The sequence below is a fragment of the Myiozetetes cayanensis genome, unplaced genomic scaffold, assembly GCF_022539395.1.
Source record: "Myiozetetes cayanensis isolate MyiCay16 unplaced genomic scaffold, myiCay2020 scf3, whole genome shotgun sequence".
NCBI classification, from domain to species: Eukaryota; Metazoa; Chordata; class Aves; order Passeriformes; family Tyrannidae; genus Myiozetetes; species Myiozetetes cayanensis.
The window spans coordinates 5,421,417-5,443,878 of NW_026087521.1; the positions used below are offsets into that span (position 1 = coordinate 5,421,417).

Consider the following 22,462-nt stretch of genomic DNA (forward strand, 5'->3'; position numbering starts at 1 on the left):
GAAAGAATATCTGTCACAATAGTTAAAAAAGGGAAGCAATTCTTAGCTATAATTTGACATCTTCAGCACACCACCCAGCATTTACCTGTAGAATATTTTAGAACAGTTTTACAAAAAAAGTCCCAAATGTTCTTAAAATATAAATGGGTAATCTGTTTTGTGTAGTGACATCATTACATCGGAAAAAAACACGTAGGCAGGCAGTTAAAACAACCTGAACTTTCATTAAAATTATAAAAACATCTAATCAAATTGCATTGGTGAATCTGAGTAATAAGCCAAAGCTCAGTCTCCCAAAAATATAATCTCAAAGGCAAAAATTGTAATGCATGGAAAAATCTAAGTCAAGTCATGCTCGCACTTGCACACAGGAATTAATCAATGGATATAATACTCAGACATAAAACACATGCATGTGTAAGTATTTTCAAGACTGCTGCCTAGATTTAAAATATATACATCTCTAATGGTGCAAGATACTGTCACTTTGAGATTTATGGTAGGCAGTTTCTTTAGTTGCATATTAAAGCTCACATCAATGAGATTCAGTCTTTTTATGACATTGTTGTGGCACTGAAATTCTTTCCTCTTCCAATTTTCTATTAAATGAATAAACATACAGTGTTTATCTGCTTGTCACATAAAGCATGATATGAGTTTTTGTTAAAGAACAATGGCTTCAAAACAAACCACAGAACCCTTCTCTTGTTATGTAGTGTACCTAATTCTGTTCAGTTCTAATATACAAATCATTTGCTCCTAACATGTGAGGAGGTTTTGCAAAGGATTTGGGAGCTGGTCTGAAATCTTCATGCTCTTTGACATGGAGCTCAAAGGAAGAAAAAATTGGACGACTGAGCACTGTCAAAAATGAAGTCTTATTGGGGAGTAGCCTTATGAGGATGGATTTCAGCTGTACTGCAGCTTCCAGGTCTCTCTGCAAGAACAGCATTTTACTGCTCTCATCTTCTACTCCTGTTTCCCCATTAAAATCAGTCACAAGTGCCCATGCACAAATTTGCACAAATAAATAAAAGCCTAAAATTAAAACCCACAATGCAAGAAGTTTTCTTCACTGAAAGAGGAAGAGGTTCCAAGGCAGTAAGAATTTCTCTGTCACTGCTGAGATTATGTGAGAGACATAAATATTACAATGATGGGTCACAGTGAAAAGCTAAAGATCACATAAAACATTTTAGCATAAATATCATCAATTTTGCTAGTTCTTAACATGAAATTTAAACCCCAGGAGGACCTTGAAAGGATGTCTGTTATTCTTTATCATTTTGAAATACATTACAATGTATATACATGTATAACACGTATAGCAGTGTAAATTAATTACTAGTTCATTACTTCCATCTTCCCCGCACCAGACCTTGTCCCCCTGTATTTTTGTTGTGGGAACAGGGTGGCAGAAGGACAGGTTTGATCATGTTTTGCATCTGGCAGGACCCACAACCTGCTCAGTGTCGGACTTCAGTGGTACAGTTGCTACAAAAGGCTGTGCTGTGCCAGTTGTAGTGTTACTTTTTTTTCGACATCAGTTCCATAATGCATTGTAACCATCAGCGTATTTCAAAAGAATAGCAAATAACTCCCCAAGGATAAAGTCTGGTAGTGGCTTCTAAGCCTGGTTTGAGCTTAACTCAAGCCAGTGAGCTGTGGGTAGAAGGCTACATATGCAATATAAATCTCCTGGTCCATCTGTCTTGAGGAAGAATGCATTTTCAGGAATCTGTGTCTTTCTAATTGCTTATAAAAACACTCTGAGACAAGCCAGTGAATAAATTAAATTTGAATGTTTCCAGTGGATCTTTTCAGTTTTTCACTGAACCTAATTACTGTCTAATCTATGCCCATGAGTATGCAGTTTTAAGTGGGACGTTAGACTTTCACTCTGCAGATTAAACTCTGTGGTGCATAAATTCATTATTATTTGTGGAGGAGAAAACTTCAGTGTCTACTACCTTGTGGTTTTAATTTAAAATAACTACTGCAACTGAGTCATGCATTCTTTTAGAAGAATAAGACAAGCTGTAAGGAGGGGGAAGATGTTTTCTAATAAACCGTGTCTCTTATTTGCCTAACTGAATTGGGAAAATTTATGTTTCAAACAATAATTAAACTATCCTCGTAGCTCAAGATGTCATGCCTTCAACTGCAGTTTAAGGGAGCTGTACCACAATAGGGAGTAGATTAATATAATGTACTGCATGAAACTTTTTGCTGCAAGGATGAGCACGGCTCCGTAAGGAGCAGCCTCTGCTGCTTCAGCTGGAGATCTCCAAGTGTTTTGCGGAGGGAGACAAACAGCAGCACTCCATTTTTACCAGCTGGAAAAAACTGAGATACAGAGGCCTGGGGGGGACTTCTCCCAAAATTTTTTAGTCACTTTGAGCAGGCAGAGAATAGCATTCTGCCTGTGCTGGTGTTACGTGTTGCCTAAATACAATCTGCTCCCTTCGTTTTCAGAGTGTGAATGCTTGAGCTGGTTGACACAAAGATTTTGTTGTGTTAACACTGCTCAGGTGAGATCTGTGTTAGTTTGTTCACATATTAATCAGATCTGATGAGGACTGCAGTTAGAAAACAAGTGTGGAGCAGATCCATAGGCACCGGCTCCCACTCTTTCTATGCCCATCCTAATTAATACAATGAGTCTTAAACAACAAGCTTCCTGTATTATTTGAAGATTATGGGATATAAAAATCATTGTAGATTTAAAATGGACTATATTAATCCAAGTAATTCCGCCAGGGCTTGAGTTTCTGTAGTGAAAAGTGTTGTGTTGTCTCTGGCTCAATTAGATTTTTCTCAGTGTCAATTTTAATTCACTTCACCAGAGCGTGGGGGAACTCTCAGTGGAAGGGAAAATGTTCCTTCTGAATGAGAGCCTCCTGTAGCCCACATTTTATTTAAGAGTTTTAAAATGCTTCGCAGTCCCACGTTCTGCCTTGAACGTCTGCTATTGTGTTCCAGAAGAGCTGAACAAAATCACTTGATGTTTCTTCATGTGACAGGCAACTGAGTTTGAGCAGGAGGACTGATGTGGGGAAAGCAAGGTCCTTGGTTCCCTCTTTTAATTTAATACTTAAAAAAACCAAAATAAAACAAAACAAAACAAAAAACCAAACAAAAATGAAACAAACAAACAAAAACAAAACAAAAAACCAACCAAACAAAGCGAAATCTTGGTGAACCTTGATGGCCAAATAAAGAGGATTAGGTCAAATCTTTCCCACCCTTCCAAGCACCTGGCCATGCATACAGAGAAGTAAAAACTAAGCAGCAGAGTTTCCTTTTGCGATGTTGAGGTTGAGTGGCCTGAGAAGCTGGGTTTTCCCCTTTAGTTTTGGTATTTCCTACCTCCCATGACTGTCAGCACTTAGGTGTAGATTGCTTGGTTACACTCTGCTTGGTGCAGAGTAGCTCAAAATGACTGTTTCTTCCTTTTTTAAAGGGGGAAATTGAGTAGATCTTTAATTTGAGGATGCTTCCCATTGTGCGAAAGAGAAGAAAAAGAGCTTATGATAGAACGGTAGTAGGGGAAGATTTACTGAAGTAAAGGACCTAAAATGTCCACTATGTATAGGTGGAGCTTTCCAAAATGCTCCTTTCCAAAGAAGCAGTTTTCTCTTCCTGTCTCTACATCTGTTCTTCCCATATTTCGTTAAACTCTCAAGACATTAGACTTATGAGTAGTTGTGCACACTGAAGTTATACTTTGTGTTTGGGAGAGTTTTGGTTTGTTTCCAGTTTTGCAATTGACTAGGACTGTTTTCCAGTACATCACTGGGCTACTTGCAGGAAAATAGCTGGGACTGTCACCAAAACCAGTCAATTGGGTCAATAGATGTGAACCTCTGTTCTGATTAAGACAGAAGATGATACCACTGTGTGATGATGCCCCATAGCATAATGCTAGCGTGTGTGCAAAAGGTAACAAATTATCTCCACTATGTAAACTGTGCACAACACTCTAGAAAAATTCTGGTTTCCAAATGTGTCATCTCCCAGCCTTTTCATTTCCAACAGTGTTGACTTCCTAGTTAGCATGGAATGGTTTTCTGTGGTGTGTTGCTTGCTCATTCTTTCTTGGGTATTTATTGAGTTAAAAGGTGCAGTGTGAATGTAGAGATTATTATTATTATTATTACTACTATTATTATTATTATTACTACTACTATTATTATTATTAACATTATTTAGATGCTGTAGTTTAAGTAGTTCAAAAAAATCTCACAACTAAAGGTCAGCATAGCTTGTAGGTTTACACATGCACAGTACCAGTAACCTTCAGAAATTTCCTCATGACAAGATAAGTGCAGCAATTATATTTAAATGAGTGCAGGAGAAAATTTCACTGTAAACTACATTAGCTGGAGAGTGTGTGCTGTAAGAGGATTTAATTGAATTAATGTTACTTACTATCAAAAGCTCCATCTAGTGTATTGCCAGGTCTCCTTATTACTAAGAATAATATTTGGCTCATAAAGACCCCTGTTCAACTAAGCACACAGTGCTGATGACTTCAGCAAGTGATTAAAATTAAAGCATTTTTTCACTGCTTTGCTGGATAGGAACAGGCTGGGAGCTGGGAACAGGCACTGTGTGTGTGCACTGTGTCAAATCACCGAGCCCTTAAATAGGGCTCTTTATGGAGCCTCCTCTCACCAATGGTTTTCCAAGTGTCTAAGGAAGGTGTGATTTTGGCATGAGTGTCCTTCCTAGTTTGAGTGTAGCTGTCGTAGATAATGGGCTGCACCAGTGGCAGAGACAAGCAGCGAGAGGGAGTCGGGGTGATCCACGCTGGGGCTTCGGAGCCCTCCACTAATAACTAATAAGGAGTAACCGATGGCGAGGGCAGCAGGGATTCATTGAATAATCCTGGTGGTATTTTTAATGCTGTTATTAATGCAGGATTCTCACTCCCGCATTATGCGGAGATGCCACAGTGAGAATCCAGAAAGGTGTTTTGTGTGACTTCCTACATAAAAGCAGAAATGCAAATAAGCTGCATTTGCATATTCACATGATATGAACGGCAACGTGGAAACGCCGTGACATAGTCAGAGACACGCTTCAAAACCACTGATAAAGATATCCATAGTTTTCCGACTCTACTCTTATGTTTTAACCATTAAGGAGAAAATGTGATATACTGGATGTTTTCGCAGAATATTTTTGAATGTCAAAAAAAACCATTGAAGTCTGCGTCTCCTTTATGTTTGATATTATTTTCCTTTCACAGGCATTCTTTAAAAAAGGAATACATGAAATCTAGCAAAAAATCTTTTATTCTCCATTCATTCAGCAACAAAAACAACAACAACAACTCTTTTATGAAAATTGGGAAACGGTGGAATAGTTTCTACAGCAACTTTCCTTATTGTTGGCTGAATCAAATGACAAAAGGTTTTATTCACCTACGCATCTTATATTTTAATCAGCCATATGTCACTCCTTAACTTCACCCACCCGTGTTTCTGCATGCGGGGTGGCATTCTGGTACAGTCAGTAAGGCACATGCCATTCAAAGGAGTTACAATCTCCTCTTTGTTTTTGTGGCCTTGTTTTTTTGGGGAGAAAAAGAAAGAGTAATTGCCCGTGTTAACTGATGTTCGTTACACGGAATTGTTTAGCTCTCTTAAAAAAATCATTGATCTGCTTCTCCCCTGTGAAAATATTCAAGGTCTCATTTCACAAAAGAGAAATCAGCATGTAAAGCAGCAGCCTGGCAATCTGTGCTGCAAGGAGCAGAGTGCCATGTTCTGTGCAGAAATGTCAGCAGTTTGCTGTCTTCAGAAAACCCCACAAATATTTAGTGAGGATGAGAAACATGTTGGAGTCGATGTGGTTTTGGGGAACAGCCTGTTTAGAAGTGTGAGATATTTTTTTTTCTCATACATTTGTGTATGAGAGTTTATGATCAAGCCTTCGTTAGGTAACATCTGGCACGAGCTGTTCCTCCTTCTCCTAAAGTTTCATGGCTTTGTTTTGTATTTGAGGAGGATATTACAAAAGGTAATTTGATGTCTCGTTCCCATCGGTATGGTCATGGTTTTAACTTTTGAATGACTCCCTTGAAACAGGAGGAAAGGAGAAAAACACCATTTGGGTATTTTTAATAGGGAATAGACAGTATTTAGATTTCATGGCGAGTGCCCATGGTACGTTGTGTGCATGCAGCAAGTCAAAAGTGCAGCTGTGGACCAGGGTTTGTGTGCCACAGATAACAAAAGGACCCAAAATCTGGGGCTCCAGCCTTGTCCACATGCTCTTATTATCATTTACTGTTTGTATTGCAGATGCACGTAACAGATTGTACAATATGCTGTACAAACAGATTGGTAAAATGATCTTTGTCCTGAAACACTGACGGCAGAGCTGGACAAGAAGGATTGACAGCGTGCCTGCACTGAGAGCAGCACAGCCCAGGCGCCACAGTTTTGGACCCGTGTCCTCAACAAAAAGGGCTTTGTGCATCTTTAGTGAAGCAAAAGTCTGTTCTTGCTGATCTGACTGTAAAGGGCTGAAATTTTAAATGAGAATTAAAAGAAAATAGCACAAAGATGATTAGAGAGTGAGTAGGAGAAGGGAATGTGCCTACTTCTCCTTTTTTTTTTTTTTCTTTTTTCTTTTCTTCTTCTCATCTAACAGCATTTCTTCTACACTTGCCAAATTGAGCGTGTCAAAGGAGCAGACTTTCAAACTTTGGGTAGTTGCTCCCAGTATTGGAACAAAGCCCTACAAAAAAGGCTGGGACATGCAGGGTTGAGGCTTTGGTGACCTGACTGGGGGAGGCACTGCTCATGGAAAGTCTGACGCTCTGGAAATGACAGCGAGGGCAAGACTGCAAACTTGGCTTGCCTTCACTGGGCTACTCAAACAGGAAAAATCCTAATACTTAATATCTTTTTGATCATCCAGGGCATGTAAAGAGATCATCCACTTATGCCCTGTGTGGTTAAGAAAACCAAGAATTACTCATCTTATTTATTGAAGTAGCTAATGTGCATTTCAAAGTGCCTCAGTGTTGGCTTGTGGGGGAAGGAGGAGTGAACATTAAGATTAATTTCAGTGAAAATATTTTTGTGGGAATAGTTTGCTCAGTGAATCTAGATCATCTGCAGCTGGTGGATTAATGTTTATATGTTTTACTAAATCAATAAACTATTTACGTGAAAATGGAGGTGTTTGGATTGTGCAAACAGCTCTTTCAGAGGAACTTTGCTTAGGGATGAGAAATGATTTTGCCATTTAGAAACACTTCTGTTTCTCTTTCACGTGAAAGTGCTCTCTCACTAAAATTATTAAAGAAAACATTTTTCAACTCTGAAGTATTGCTGATACTCTGGCAGTGTCTGTGGCCAGTAGTCCAAGAGATGGGAACTTCTGAGTGCTCATTGCTTAAACAACTTGTGTTGACTTTGTGGTAAAAGTTATTTTATGACTGGATCAGACATAACACTTGACCCACGTGGGTTTGAGGTATGTTGGTACCCCAACATGCCAGGGTCCAGGGCTCAGTATCCCTGGCTGCTCATGGTGAAGCTGCTGTGGCCTTTGCCAAGAGAGGTGGGTCTCTTGATCAGGCAAGAGATTTCATGTTCCAGGATCCAAAGGTCTCAGGTTTGGAAATCTAACTTAAATGAAAAAAAAGACCTGCTAGTTCATCCAGCTTGTTGTCTGCCAAATCCATGCTTGTTCTGTTTAGTGCATTCCTAAATGTTTCGTCCCATTTTATTTGGAAGTGGACCATGGGGTGCTCTTTCCAATTCTCCCCCTCCTCCTACAAGATTAAATGTTTTATTATTGTACTATAAACACACACACAGTCCTAACATATTTTTTTGGTATTTTGGTCCCCTCTCTTTATTTATTTTTTGTTGTATAATCTCTCTTCTGTACTAATATTGATGAATAGGAGGGATGCATTTTCTGTCATGTAAAATAGTACTGGGGATAAACTCTGCCTAGGATTTTGGCTGACCCCTTCATCAGGCTTAGCTCAAAAATTAATTTGTCATTACCCAGGTGCTATGCACTAAGCTTTATTGGCATAGAGGAGCGCCACATCCTGAATGTTCTTTGGAAGGAAAAAAAGTGATCATATAATCACTGAGACAGTAAACAGTCATTTCCAATCTAGTAATATTTTATATGAACTGGCACTGTATGTTGTATATCATCCATCTTGCTAATCCTTGTTCCACATTGCCTCACACTTGAGTCCAAGAACATTACAGCTGTGCCAGAGAGTGGGTGGAAAAATTGCCTTATTATTAACTTAAGTTGAAAACATAATGGCTTTTTGAATGTCTTCATTCACAGATGCAGTCATACTAAAATAGTAATACCCCTAAGTATAGAGAAACAGAACTTTCATTTAAAATCCATTGTCCATGTGTGTTGCAAAAGTGAAAGCCTTGAAAGTGTTGTGAATTCCCTGTATCTTTCACGTTTTATCCTGTAAATGTCAGTATTCTGTAAGAAAGGAGCCAAAATATTCTTCAGAGGAGGTTTGAGCTATGTTGCTGCCATTATTTGCATTACCTTGTAAAAGAAAAGGAGTTTCTCTAGTTTTTGTCTTAAAAGACAGGTAATAATTGAATGGATATTGAAACACACATAATGGCTTTTTAGTACCATGATCAAGCAGGGTTGCTTTGCCAATGCCTGTGGTAATTTAAATTGCATCCCCAGTGGGACCAGGAATATTCAAGGTGTGCATGTGTTTTCTGGAGCAACAATCAAAAAAGTGTAGAGAAAACTGCAAACCTCACCTGATTAATCTTCATAGCACTCCAGCATCCCTGATTTATAAGCAGAAATGAGGGACCTAGCAATGAAAACTGGGTAAATCTGCACCACAGCACCACTGAAAAGCCACAGAAAAAGGAGATGATGCTGGTTTTCAGTTATAGCTGTGATTTGCCTTTCCTCACTCTGCAACACCTCTGTGTGTATCTTCTCTGAAAAAATATGAATCTTCCACAAACATCTTTAGGAGGTATAACAATTGCTCTTGAACAGTATTCAGAGAAAAAAAGAAATAAATCCTGATTGTACTAATTTATGATGAGCATGAAAAAATGTCCCCTCTTTTAAAAAACAAAATAAAAGGATTCAAACTTCCAGTGTATCAGGCCATGTGCTGTAAATTAGCCTAATTGTTTTAGAATTCAGAAGTGTTTCATCATTTTAAATTGGGCTTGTCTCATATTTAGTTCCACATTTTTTGTAACTCTGCAGGACTAATATGTAGCCTGTTGTTGCAAAGGAAAAGCTTTTCTTATCCTAATTTTTAAGACTGATGGAATGAGAGGAGGTTGACAAGTAATCTCTTAGTTATCTCTGTGTCGAAGCTTATAATATGCTTTGTAGTGAAAATGTGCAATATGCAGTTCCAGAAATAATTTTGCTATACATTATGGTTTATCTTTCTGGCATGCAAAATGTAAGAGTGAGTAATGCTGAAGTCTGATAGAGGATTTCAAATTGCTTGGAAATATCCTTAGATTTGCCCTAATAAGGGGTAGCAGGAGCCAAAATATTGTACAAGATATGAGTCAAAATCTTAACACAACTTCTCTCCAAGCACATCCTTATTCCCCCATATCCCATCTCATGTGGGAAAAGAAACTTCACATCTTTAGGGCATCATATTGCAGTTCCTCTGTTAACCCACCGTAGTGTGGATAAATACAAGTCATCTATGAGCAGGAGGTGTTTTTCTGAGAAGACAAGGAGATGCTTGTTCCCAGTAAGAATTGTCAAATGGCTGCAAGGCTCATTTGACGATTTAACCTGTAACCCACCATTTATCGATTCTATTCAGGAAAAGTTTGCATACCTTTTGCTCAGCGTAGGTATTTTATACAACAACATGTTGAATAAAATACGAGGCCACACTATTAAGCTAACTAAAGGACACTGCACATACCTCTGCTACCGAGATATGATTGCTCGGGGTTTTATTTGGTTTGGTTTTTGGTTTTTTTTTTTGAGCTTGCGGTTAAGACCGGGCACTTTGTTCTAAAGCTCTGAGAGTTTTTTGGTAGCAAAGCGGCACATCTGTGATATTTTGACATGTTCCTGTGGCTGCCATGGTGACCTGTGGAGAAGGCCATACAAAATCCTGCTTCTCCAGTCGTGATTAGATACATTCACGAGCCGCATGCTATTGATGCCAAGGAACACTGAATAGTTTCATCTACTTTGCAGACAAGCTTCAGTGTAAGCCCTCCTGCCACTGCCTGCTCAAGGCCACCTTTGACAGCCGCAGGAGCCAACACATCACTGTTTAGGCTCTCGTTTTGTTCCTTTTCTCTATTTTTCCTTCTCCCTCTGATTAAGTTGCCAGTCATCCAGCTTCTTTCTCTTCTTGTCTTGATAAGTTGCCAATCATGTCATACAGCCTATACCTCTCTAGCCAAGTATTTCTCTTGTCATAACTTGGAAATGGGTTGCTGAAGATTTATTTTAAATCTTGGTCTGATTAAATGCCACATCTTGATCTTTGGAGAGCCATAGGACCTACAGATTGTGGTGCTCTTGTTTGGACTTCTCTGGTAATAATTAAAGGACTTAAGATGTGTCCTGTGGGTCGTCCAACACAGTCTCAGTATTCCCTTCCCTGAATAGATACTAAATATTGGTGAATAGATTTTTAAATCAGTTTTCCTGGGCATACATAGTGATAGTTGCAAGAAACAAACCATCAATTGTGTAAGGACTTATGGGGAGAATATTTATTTGTATGGTACATGGGGTTTTATGCATTGCTCTGGTTGTTGAATCATTTATACAAAGATAAGTAGGAGCACTGTTTAGGAAGGTTTTCAAGACATAAATAGCAATGTGAAATTAATCAAAACTGAAATTGTTTACTTTGAAAAGTGTATTTAAAATTAATTTTTGTGAGATTGCAAAATAATTTCCTGGAGAAATTATGGGAAGTCTGATTCTGGGAAATCTACAGATAGGCAAGATAAAACATTGGAAGAATTACATGTAGAAGCTTAATGCTGTCCTCTCTGGGAAGGGAGTGTAGTTGGATGTTCCTGCCTCTAACAGTTTTATAATTCTATTAAAACTTCTTCCCTAGATATACAAGCTAACACGTTCACCCAGTATTTATAGTTTACTAGCTCATTTTCCACTCAGAAGGAAAAGACTGTATGAACCACCTTAGCTTTCACTCTCATTTTTGAAGTACGTGTGTTACACATCTGTTCTGTATCTCCTTCGTTGATTTTACATTAGTTAATCAACAGACAAAAATAAAGAAGAATAATAATGATGTAGGATAACAATCTCTTACCACAAGTATTTTCCTTTCTCTGGTGAGGCTGCCCAGGCAAGGTGAAACATGAGCTGTGATTCTTTATCAGGACACTTTATGTTTTTACGCTGTTAGTCTGTGCAGAACAAGTTGCCGTGCAAGCGGCGAACATGAGGCAGGTCGGGAGGTGGTTGTGAGATACCTCTCAAATGTCTTTGAGCTTGAGCTTTCTGAGCCTGGATCCCACACACAAAGTGTGTTCTTCATTTTCATTGCTTGTGCTCATTAAGTGCTGCCATTTATTTTTGTGTGCCTGCACAAATATATGGCTTTATTACTAAAGTGGTTTGTTTATCTTTGCTGCTGCTGCATTTATTTTAGCACTCATCTAAACAATTAATTAGGGAAACACTTGAGTGCCGAATACACTTCTTCAGATACCACTCAGTTGGGTTTTTTTATTTATTTCCAGGAGCATCAAGCATTTAAAAAAGCCCATCTTTTGCATTTTTTTCTAACCATGCCTTTTTCCCTCTTGTTTGAAGTTTCCACAGCAGAGTACATTGCTTTGAAAGATCACGGGCCCTGTTGAGAGTTCAAAGCCAAGTAAAGATGATGCTTAAAGTTCAAAGGCTCTGTGGAGTTGCATCTTCATCTGCATAAAATTGTTTCAACCAACTAGAAAGATAGAAAAGTTGCCAGGAATTTCCCGTATTTCTTTTTTATTATTACTATAAGGAAAGCTTAATTGGGGAACAAATGTGTCACTGCTAACAAGTTCAAGGAAAGCGAAGCTCCTTAGATGAAACACTGCTTGAAGGTGAACAGAGTGTAGGAAAGATTTGACATGTGCTGTGACCCTGTGAGAGTGAAGCTGTGAATGCCTAGAAATCAATACGAGATGTGAAAAGGTTCATGATGTTGAAGTTAAGAAAGAGTTGAAAGTATTTGACTGCATCTTGGGCAGAGGGAACAGGGAGAGTGAGGGATTCAGACAATGGATTTAGATGCAAGTTTTAAAGATGGGCAAAGTATTTCTAAGGGAAAAAAAAGTCAAATAGTTCAAAATTAGCTCCATGAAAATAGTGCGTATGTTGTAGCAAATCACGACTATGACTGGAGGCTTTGCCAGTTCTTTCACTGGCAGAGAACAGAGCCCCTGATTAGGTGTCTTGGCCAAAAGCAGCAAAATACAGGGTTTGGGGGTGTTTGGGGGAAATAGGTATTTGTTGATTCAAGTTCAGGGCACTTTGAGGCAATATTTAACCTAGAATTTCTCCCTGTGCTACTTAAGCATCCCTTAAGCCATCTCAAATGTCTTGTATAGATTTCTTCCATTTCCTATAAGCTAACTTTTGGATGAAGCATACCAGACTGTAGCGAGGTAGATGGAAGAAGTGCTGGCAATGATTGCTCTGCTGTTACTCACGTCACTACCATTGCAGTATCTTTTTACCTCAAAAAAAATTTTTTTTCATGATTTCTTCAGAGTATTCCTTTGAGCTCAGAACATTTTATTCTTTCTATTTTACAGGAAAGAGCTAGGGCATAGGGAGATGAAAGGCCAAATTGTTCAAAAGCATTTAGGCATGGAAACATTATTTTCAGAAGAACTTCAACACTGTATTCCTCGAAATGAGTGAGCCAAGGTCAGATTTTGGATTCTTTTGCAAAAATGATATCCACCTCTTCCAAATCCAGTTAAATGTTGAAACCACCCCATATACCATGTTCTTACCAAATGTCTGGGTAAAGGCTAGGGTTGGGGTTTTGTTACTGTTTTTTAAATGAGTTAAGTGTGAGCAACAGCAATCGTTCCACTCTGTGCCTTCTTTTATAACTCCTACTCCCTGGACCTCTTCCTCTTTTGTCTCTTTGTACTGCTGGTTCTGGCTTTTCCTAGGCTGTCCTTAAAAGACACAAGCTCAAAAGTTTAGAGATGTCAGAGGGGTTTAAACAAAACTTCATGTCAGATACAACAGGACTGGATAACTTGTAAAATACGTCATGTTATCATGAACTCATAAATGTATTGATATCTTTCTAAAAACAAGGCATAACACAAGACACTTTTTTTGTCTTGTGTGCCTGTGGCAACAAGGAACATGCTGGAATGTTCCTGGAATCACCATTGAATCATAGAATGGTTTGGGTTGGAAGGGACCTTAAAGATCATCTAGTTCCACCCACCTGCCATAGGCAGGGACACCTTCCACTAGACCAGGTTTCTCCAAGCCCCATCCAACCTGGCCTTGAACACTTCCAGGGATGGGGCATCCACAGCTTCTCTGGGGAACCTGTGCCAGGGCCTCATCACCTTCACAATAAAGAATTTTTTCTAAATACGGAACTGAAACCTGCCCTCTTTCAGTTTGAAGCCATTCCCCCTTTTCCTATCAGTACAGGCTCTTGTCAAAGTCCCTTTCCAGCCACCTCCAGGTCCCCTTTATGTACTAGGAGGTGCTGTAAGGTCTCTGATTCTGTTTCTTTAAAAAAGAAAAAAAGATTAATTCCCATGTTCTTGCTACGAAAAACTCATCTTGTGTGTGAAATTTGCTAGTGAATGAGAGCTGGTTCCCAACTGATGAGTGCAACAATAAAACAGTAATTTAACTGATGTTGTTTGCTAAAGTTAAATAAGCTTGCAATATATTTCTGTGAAAGTTAAGCTGTGTTAGCAGGGATGTCGTGGAGAGGGCACTTAAATTCCTTCATTGCCATTTCACAGAATCACAGGCTGGCTGAGGTTGGAAAGAACCTCTGGGATTCATCCTATCCAACCCCTGCTCAAAGCAGGATCACTTGCACCAGGTTTCTCAGGACTGTGTCCAGACAGGACTTTCATATCTCCAGGGATGGAGAGTCCACAAACTTGTGTGGGCAAACCATGCCGGCATTTGATCACCATTGAAATAAAAATGGTTTTCCTCATTTTTAAATTGAATTTCCTGTGTTTTAATTTGCAGCCATGGCCTCTTGTCCTGTCATTGGGCACCACTGAGAAAGCTCTCTCTTCTTTACTTCCTCCCCATCAGGCATTTTTAGACACTGATAAGATCCCCCTGAGTATTTTCTTCTCCAGGATGAACAGTCTTGGCTCTCTCAGGCTCTCTTCATATGAGAGATGCTCCAGCCTCTTCCTCATCTTCATGGTTGTTCACTGGACATCCTCCAGTGTGTCCACATCCTTCTGCTGGGGAGCCCAGAAAAAGATCCAGCACCCCAGATATGTCTCAGCAGAGGCCAAGGATTACCTCCATTGACCTACTGGCAATGCTCTGCCTGATGCAGCCCAGGATGCCATTGGCGTTCTACCAGTGAAAATAATTTCCAACACAGAACACAGGTTTTTCATAGTGACAGTGAAAGTTTATAAATCACAATTAACTCTCAAAAATGTGAGGATTTTTAAGGGATAATTTTGTGGTAAAGCTATTCTACTGTGAGTATTTTTCACTACAGAATTGCGTCCGAGTTGAACTAGGGCTAGAGTGGAGTCAGAGGGCAATTAGAGGTTTCGTCAGAGCAGTGATCTGGTAGTCTTATCAGGAAAAGCCAATCTTCAATGATCTTTCTCAAGCATTCAAGTGAAAGAAAAAATAGAAGGAAATCCAGGACTGTAAGATGTATGTGCTGGGAAGTTTGATTTGCTACTAGTGAATGCCAGGGTTGGAGACCATAGGGCTTTTGAAATGTCATTAGGGAAAGATGTGTCCCTGCCTATGTTAATTTATGTAAACATGATCTTTGTAGAGTCTTTTTGAATTGAAATACAGTGTCACAGCAGTTTCCTGCTGTAAGAATGGATTAATAAAAGGGAGAACATCTTAATTTTGCGTTTCCATTTTTATTTTTAATGTCTGTTGTCTGAAACCTCTTTTTCTACTATATCCAAATATATAATTAGCAGATGGTCAAATTTAGGGGTTAACTTGCACAGAGGACATGTTAATTCACTTTAAAGCCAAGAAACTCAAATCAGTAATTGTTACCTGGCCAAGGAAAAGGGAAACAATGACCATCTGCTAGGAAGCAAAGAGTAAGAATTTGTGTGAGGGAACAAGAAAGTGAATTAAAGATTAAGGAGAATTAGTGCAAGAATAAGAAGGAAAGGGAAAGAAGAAAAGAAAAGGTAAAGAGGAAAGGAAGAGTAGGCAGCAGAAGAAATAAGTAGTTTTCTATATTTTCATTTTTTGTAGTTTTATTTAGATGTCTCCCCAGTTTCAAGATTTTGTTGTGATGTGATGTGTATATCTAGTGACAGGCCAAGTTTAAACCTATTTCCAAATTTAAAAAAAAAAAAAACTCTTGTATTTTGTGTATATTCTTCTCTATATTTTACAAGTGGGAAGTGCAGTGACTTCCTATGGGAGACCCCCCACAGAGCTAAAGACTGGAATGCCATGTCCCCACCCTCTCCCCCTGCTGTCCTGCTTACTTGAGAATTTCTTTACCAAAAGCTCTGACAAGCAGGGTTTTTTTGTAAGCCGTATGGACCGATGTATAAGACCCCAATTATTCTCCACCCCTGAGATCCCGAAATGGGAACGGACCAAACCTGAACTCGACAAGAGGCACTGAGCAGCTGCTTCAGTTTTCCCTCTGGTGTTGGTTGTCTGACAGCCATTCCTCTTGTAGGGCTGGGAAAGCAATGCCTCTCCCTAGGGATTTATATCTGGGGGTGGGTGCCTGGAGCGGCTGGCAAAGGAGGAACATCCCAGGCCAGGCCAGTGGTGTTTCCATACACCTGCAGATCAGGGTGTTGATGCAGTGCTGATGTGCAGGTCCACTGCCACCGACTGCTCAGCTCTATCTTTACAGCATTTTCTGAATTTATCTTGAAATGTCTCTCATCCACTAGGCAGCCTAGACCAATAAAGCTCAGCTTCCATCCCGTCACACAGTGATGGTTTCTTTAGGGACAGATTAGTTAGTAATGACATAAAATTGCCTTGATGCTATAAACCTGATTTATGTGTATTTATTTACCCTGCCACCATGTATAGAATCTAATTCTGCATCTGCTTTTTTTTTTTTCCTCCTTTATCACCATCTAGTGCAAGTATCATATGATTATTGCCAAGCTGCAGATGTGGAAGTTGGCCCCTTCCTTCAGAAGGAAAGCAGAGAGTACCAGAATTCTGGCCATTTGCTTTCCATTTATTACACAGTCAGCAGGAGAACTCAGGAATTTGCAAAAGCTGCCATTGTCCTATATGAAAAAATGTACATTGAAATTCTTCAGATACTTGTACAGCTATTAGCCATTTAAAACAGTTTAATATAAGTGGCTTATTTCAGAGAGCAAGAAAAGTAGATTCTGGCAATTTTGCCCTTGATATCTTTTCTATCTGTGTCGCACTTTAGTCAAAATTTACATAATAATGGGTAGGGAAGTGTTGTGGCACACTAACCGGTGCATATTAGTTCTTAGTCGCTTTCCCAAAAGGCTTGAAAATGCAGCAGATTTAATCTAGGTCAAAAAAAAAAAAAAAAGAAAAAAAAAAAAGAAAAAAACCACACTTCCATTTTGTAGGCAGAGGACATTTATAGAGAGCATTTGTATTCACAAGGGTACAAGAATGACAGAGTGCGACTCCTCCAAAAGAGCTCCCTGGTGCAGCTGAAGGCTGACAGCAAACTAGGACTTGTGGCCAATTAACAGAAAGGCCGTCATAACTTGCAAGGCATGGAGAGAAAAAATTGAGCTCCATGGGATCATTTTTCACTGGCCATTTACAGGGCTGTTACCGGCCTGGAGCATTTGGGCTTTAATGCCAGTGGGGCAATGGGGGTACTCTGGGGCTGGGGCACTGCCACCCTGCATTTTACAGCCAGGAGGGAAAATAGAGCATGGGGTGGAATTTGACACGTCCCAGTTGTGAATCCCTCTCACATGTGAGTCCCTGCCTACATTCAGCTAATGTATTAATATTAGAAGTGGCACCGCTATAATATGTGCTGTCATTAGAGTGGCAATGCGGTCTCCTGGCTGGTGACAGGACTGGTAATACGGTTTCCATCAGGGTGCCAATTATATCAAACTATTAGCAAACCTGAGCTAATTGGGAGGTGGCATCATTAAAGGCTGATTTCTGCAGTATTCGGCAATTCTATCAGGGATTGCTTCGGGAGTGAATCGTTGCCATTGTGCTCGACAGTGACTCCATATACAATAGGGCATGAGGATGGTGCAGGTAGGAATCAAAACACATCCCTGTCTTAGCCACCTTCTTTTTCTGTTCAGCAGAATTTAAAAAATAGTTGGATTTTTATTTCTGGAATCCTTTGTCAGAAATGGCTGCATTTGCTATTCAGGCAGTTCACGTTTTTCTCTGTATTTTTATGGAAGCCACCAGCCAAAATCTCTAATACTTGAAACACTTCTCCTAACACTGGAGTGGTGTCTTCAGTGCAGGTTAGCTAACTGCACACTAACTGCAACACAGAAGAACTGCCAGGCAAGGCTCCCATTGCAATGCACCAAATGTTAACAAATGTGAAAAATCTCATTGCCTAACCACGCGCCTGAACTCCTTGTAGCAGTAGGTCTTCTCAGTGGCTTTAGTGGAGAAGAATTTTTAATGTCTTCACTGGCTTTTGGAAAATGACATTACAGGTCATGGTTTGGTTGCAAATCACACTGTTCAGGCAGCTGTTTGTGGTATAGAGAGCGGTGTTAAATGTTTAAATTTTGGTAGTGGAGGAGTGAATGTGGAAATCGGGAGAGGAACATTTGGAGGGGAAAAAGATAACAAGAAAAAGAAATCCTCCTTAACTTAAACTAGCTTGAACTGTGCTGGATTGACAAGAAGCTACTGTCCCCATTGAGATTCCAGGCTTGTATGAAGCCAGCACCTGTTCTGCTTGCAAATGCACACACAAAAGTGAGCTTCATTCACAGAAAGAAAGAAACATAGCGGGACTTCACTCATTTAGCCTTCCAGGGCCTTCAGTCCCTTGATCTGTCAGCCCCTTAGAATTCAAACGCAGCCTTTAAAGGAATTTTCAATTCACAACATGATGACTTTGTTGATGTCCTGAATGTGAATGTATTTTGAATTGAATTTGTCTGCCAGGATTCCATTACTTGCTAAAAGAATACAGAGTTCAATCATCAGATAATCATTATAGCTGTTTTGAAGTGTTTATTTTATTAGTGTAGAAGGTAAAGCAAATTTCATACTTTTAAGTTGTTGCAGGCTTTGCAGGCGCCCTGATAAGCTCTTGTATTTCTATACCCCATGGTTAGGGTTCAGATACTGGCAGCAGGTGATAATATGCACAATGCAGAGAGATCCAAACTGACAAATTTTGACAGTTGAAAACTATAGAAACTAATAAATCAGACCAACAAATATGAGTGGGGGAGGTTCTCCTTTCTCTTTTCTCTTTTAATTCCCAGAAGTTAAATTTTCAGGACAAAGAAGCTGCAGAATATTTTTCTTCAAGCAATTTAAAACCTCAGAGCATCTGGTAGAACAACTGTTTTAATTCCTGTCCACATCCGATGGTTATTTTCTTGTACTGATGCGTGTGTGTAATTCCTGGTAACTTTAACATAGGAATTGTGCAGTCAGTTTAGGGAGCTGTAAGAGACTTTTTCTCACCCAAAGCAAGATGGAGGTTTGCTGTATTCATTCAAGCATGAAATCCTGGCTGAGGGATTAAGCCTCTTACACAGATCGCAGTGCCGTTAAATGCCAACGAGGACCGCGTAAGCCACATCTCCGAGTGGAGGAGAGCTTCCCTTTGTTAGTTGTTCAAAATTAGAAATGTAAACAGCTCTCACGGAGTAATTAGTCTGTGTTTGAATTGTGAGAAAGTGATAAAAATAATGAGATGGCGGAGCTCCTAGCGATGTCATACAGCTGTATCTTACAGCCTAACAAAGCCACGACTGCTCTGCTGGCAGGTAAATGTGGGTCGTAGGGCAGAAGTCACACGGGAGGAGAAGTCCCATTGCATGAGGTCACTAACAGCTCTTTGAAAAAAATCCTCTTGCTTACAGTAGGAACGGCATTTTTTTTGAAGTTTCATGGCGAAAACTGCAGTTTGTCATAATTCCACAATGCGCGTGTGTGTCCTCCAAAAACCCAGGTTCGCTGCCAGCAGAAGTTCATGGCTGCAGTGGTGTGAGAGTCCTCACCAGTTGCTCTTCCTTTTCCCCTCCCTAACTCCTAAATGACTGCTTTAGTGAACCCGTGGCTTCATGGTCCCCCTGTAATCTGTCGCTGCCATTTTTGACAGTGACTCACTTAAAGCTGCTTCTAGCCAGCACAAGGTGTTTTGCCCATGTCACTGTCTTGCTAAACAGGTTTCCCTGGAAATTAAATAAATAAAATCTCCACCACTGGTGCTAATTGGTGCCTTTGGCAGGCTGAGCAAGGGCCTGTGAATTGAATGTGTCATGGAGAATTGAATGTGTCAACTCTCTCCCAATGGCTGGGACCTTGAGGTCTTTTTCTGGCACTAAATTTCCTTTGAAAAAAAAAAAAAAAAAAAAAAAAGGGGGAGGGGGGAAGGGGGAAAGAGAGAGAGAAGAAAAACAAGCTGAAATAAGAGATCTTTTCCCTTTTTTTTTCATGAGATGTTGAAGTTGAGCATTGTAGTGTCCACACTGAAGTGTTTGCTTGTCAGATGCCTTGAGAAGTAGGGCTGTTTTCTGCTTGTTGTTTCTCAGGCATCCCATTTGTTGCCATTAGATGCTGAGCAGCACGGAGTGGCAGGTTTTATTCAGTCTGTTCAAGCATCTGGCAGGATAGCCATGAAGTTGTTGCCGATGTCCTTAAGGGACTGTAGGGATCTGCATGATTCATTCAGTATTTTTTTCAAGGTACAAAGAAGAAATGTCTTACGCTGTAGTAAATACTGTTCCAAGTAGAGCACAACCAGCTTAGCAGAGCGCAGGAGATTTGCTGCTTTGGAGGCACTGACTGGCAGCACGAGCTCCTGTGTCTTTGGGCAAGAATACACTAACCCACGTGGAGTTAAACTAGGCTGTATTTCAGGCTGCTGAGGATTGGCAGACTCATGTCCACAAACCAATTCACATTTTAAGTTGCCCTGACTAGAAGGGGAGAAGGTTATCACTGCCGGGCTTTGAGTTATCTGAGTGTCAGAAAAGCCTAGTTGTGGTTCAAGATGCTGTCAAGTTTGTTGGTGATGAAGCTTAGATTATGTGTGCAGGGGGCTGGAGAGGGGAGCGTTGTATTTTTTTGTTTTTCTCTCAGTAGGAATGTACTTTTTCTTTTCCAGCTGGGCAATTTGTTTGTCTTTGGCAATATTACATTTACTTTGGGAAAATGGAGGGAGGAAGGTCTTTCAGCAGGGGACAGCTACTAGTCCTAAAGCACAGATTAGCCATGTCCTTTTACACAGGTGTCTTCCCTTCCAATATTCCTTCAGAAAAGACTGAATTTGATACTTTCTCTTATGTACTGAGCCAAAGAGATTTTACACTGAAGGTATCTTAAATACAGTTTGCATAACATGGCAGCAAGAACCTCTAGAAAGGCTGAGGAATATCATTTCCTTGGGGACCACGTGCTCTATTGCCTTTTCTGTTCTTCTGTGTTTTCTTATTTTCATTTTTGAGTCCAGCCCTGACCTCTGTAGCAGATTCAGATGTCCACAATGAGGTGTCCATGCACTCCTCAAACCACAGCAAACGGGCTCTTGTTGTGGGTTTGGGTTTTTTTAAGAAGATACAAGCCAAATGTATCCAGAGAAAATTTTTTATCCATGTGCATTTTCAGAAGTGTCAGTCTGTGAGCTTAGAAGTCTTCATTTTTGTCAAGGTCTGATAACCTGCCTGAAACATCTGCACATTTCCCATTAAGCTACTGTTTTCTTCCAGCCCTCATTCACAGAGACATTTTTCTATCCTGAGCTATTTCTTCCCAAAAATGACCAGTTAAAGGGTATTTCACAGCATATTCATCTTTCAAGTGCAGTTCTTTCAAGTAGTGCCAAGAATGATAAACCAATAGATTTCAAACTTCTCCTTATCAGAATGAACCCACAGAGCTGAAATCTAAAATGAAACTCTTTGGGCCCGTGGAAAAGGACATGGCAATTGCAAACTTATGATTACAGCTTGATATTTTCCCCTCTGAATCCTCTCTCCTGGTTAAAAAGCTATATATATTAGAAATGTAATAAACCAAATGAAGAAATAAGAGAAGATAGAATTTGGGACTAGCTGGCAGGATAGAAAAATGTTGCACTGTTGTCTCAAAGTTGCACTGTTAGATGTCACAAACTCGGATTTTTTTCCTAGTTTTATTCTGGAGAAAAATAATCCAAATTTTCAGAATTTTCCAGTGAAATGAAAGGTTTCCAAACACTCACAAGAAACACAAACAGGCTGTGGCTGTCTGTAACACACGTCCCTGAGAACAATGTTGCGCTTACTGAAATAATTATTAAACCGTCTCCATTGTAAAGTGTGAAATTTGAAAGAAGCTGTTGGCAGTATGAAAAAATGTTTCTCTCAGCTGTGTTATGTCTGCATTACCTGCCTGCCCATGTGTTGTAGTGCCTGCAAGTGATTTTCTGTGTTAGGGATAAACTCGCTGTATTCCAGCTGGGAATACATGGCCACCTTTCCTTGTTATGGAGGTAATGATTGTTGCTGGTCTGGCTGCAGAGCTGGAGGTAGCATTCCCAGTGCCATGCACAGCTTAAGCCAAGCAAGAGGCAGCAGAGGGGCAGTTCTGGATTCAGCCCTTCCTTCCAAGGACCACCTCTACACAGTCACTTACAATGTTTGTTGTGTTCTGCTTTGTGCACGCCTGTTCCTTGTCTCCTTTGCCATTACGAGGATGCTGCATGGCTGAGCACAAGTGGGCATGGCAGGTGGGTTGGGTTGCTTCACCTTGGCCAGCATTAGGGAGCTGATGCAAACATCATCTTTGCTCACTGCCTAAAGCACAGATTATTTTATCTGTGTCATGTTCCAAGGGAATACCACGGCTTGTGAGCCCTGGTTTCTTTAATTTACTGATTGGTTTTGACGTTTTTCTGGAGTTGTAACAAACCTCTGACTGTGCTTAAGAGAACAGGATTGCTTTCTGATTCATCAGTAAAACCTGCATCGTCTTGTTTGATGCGAAGTAGGTTTTTACTTCAGGAGCCACTTCTGCCTCCCAACCTGCATTCTCCAGCATG

The 22,462-nt window shown here is 40.0% G+C and overlaps 1 protein-coding gene across 14 annotated transcripts in view; it reads left to right on the top strand.

The window, feature by feature from the left end:
* The window catches only part of CELF2 (CUGBP Elav-like family member 2), a 556,709-nt gene that overhangs the window by 431,257 nt on the left and 102,990 nt on the right, over positions 1 to 22,462 (top strand). The gene's annotated exons all lie outside the window — the stretch shown is intronic.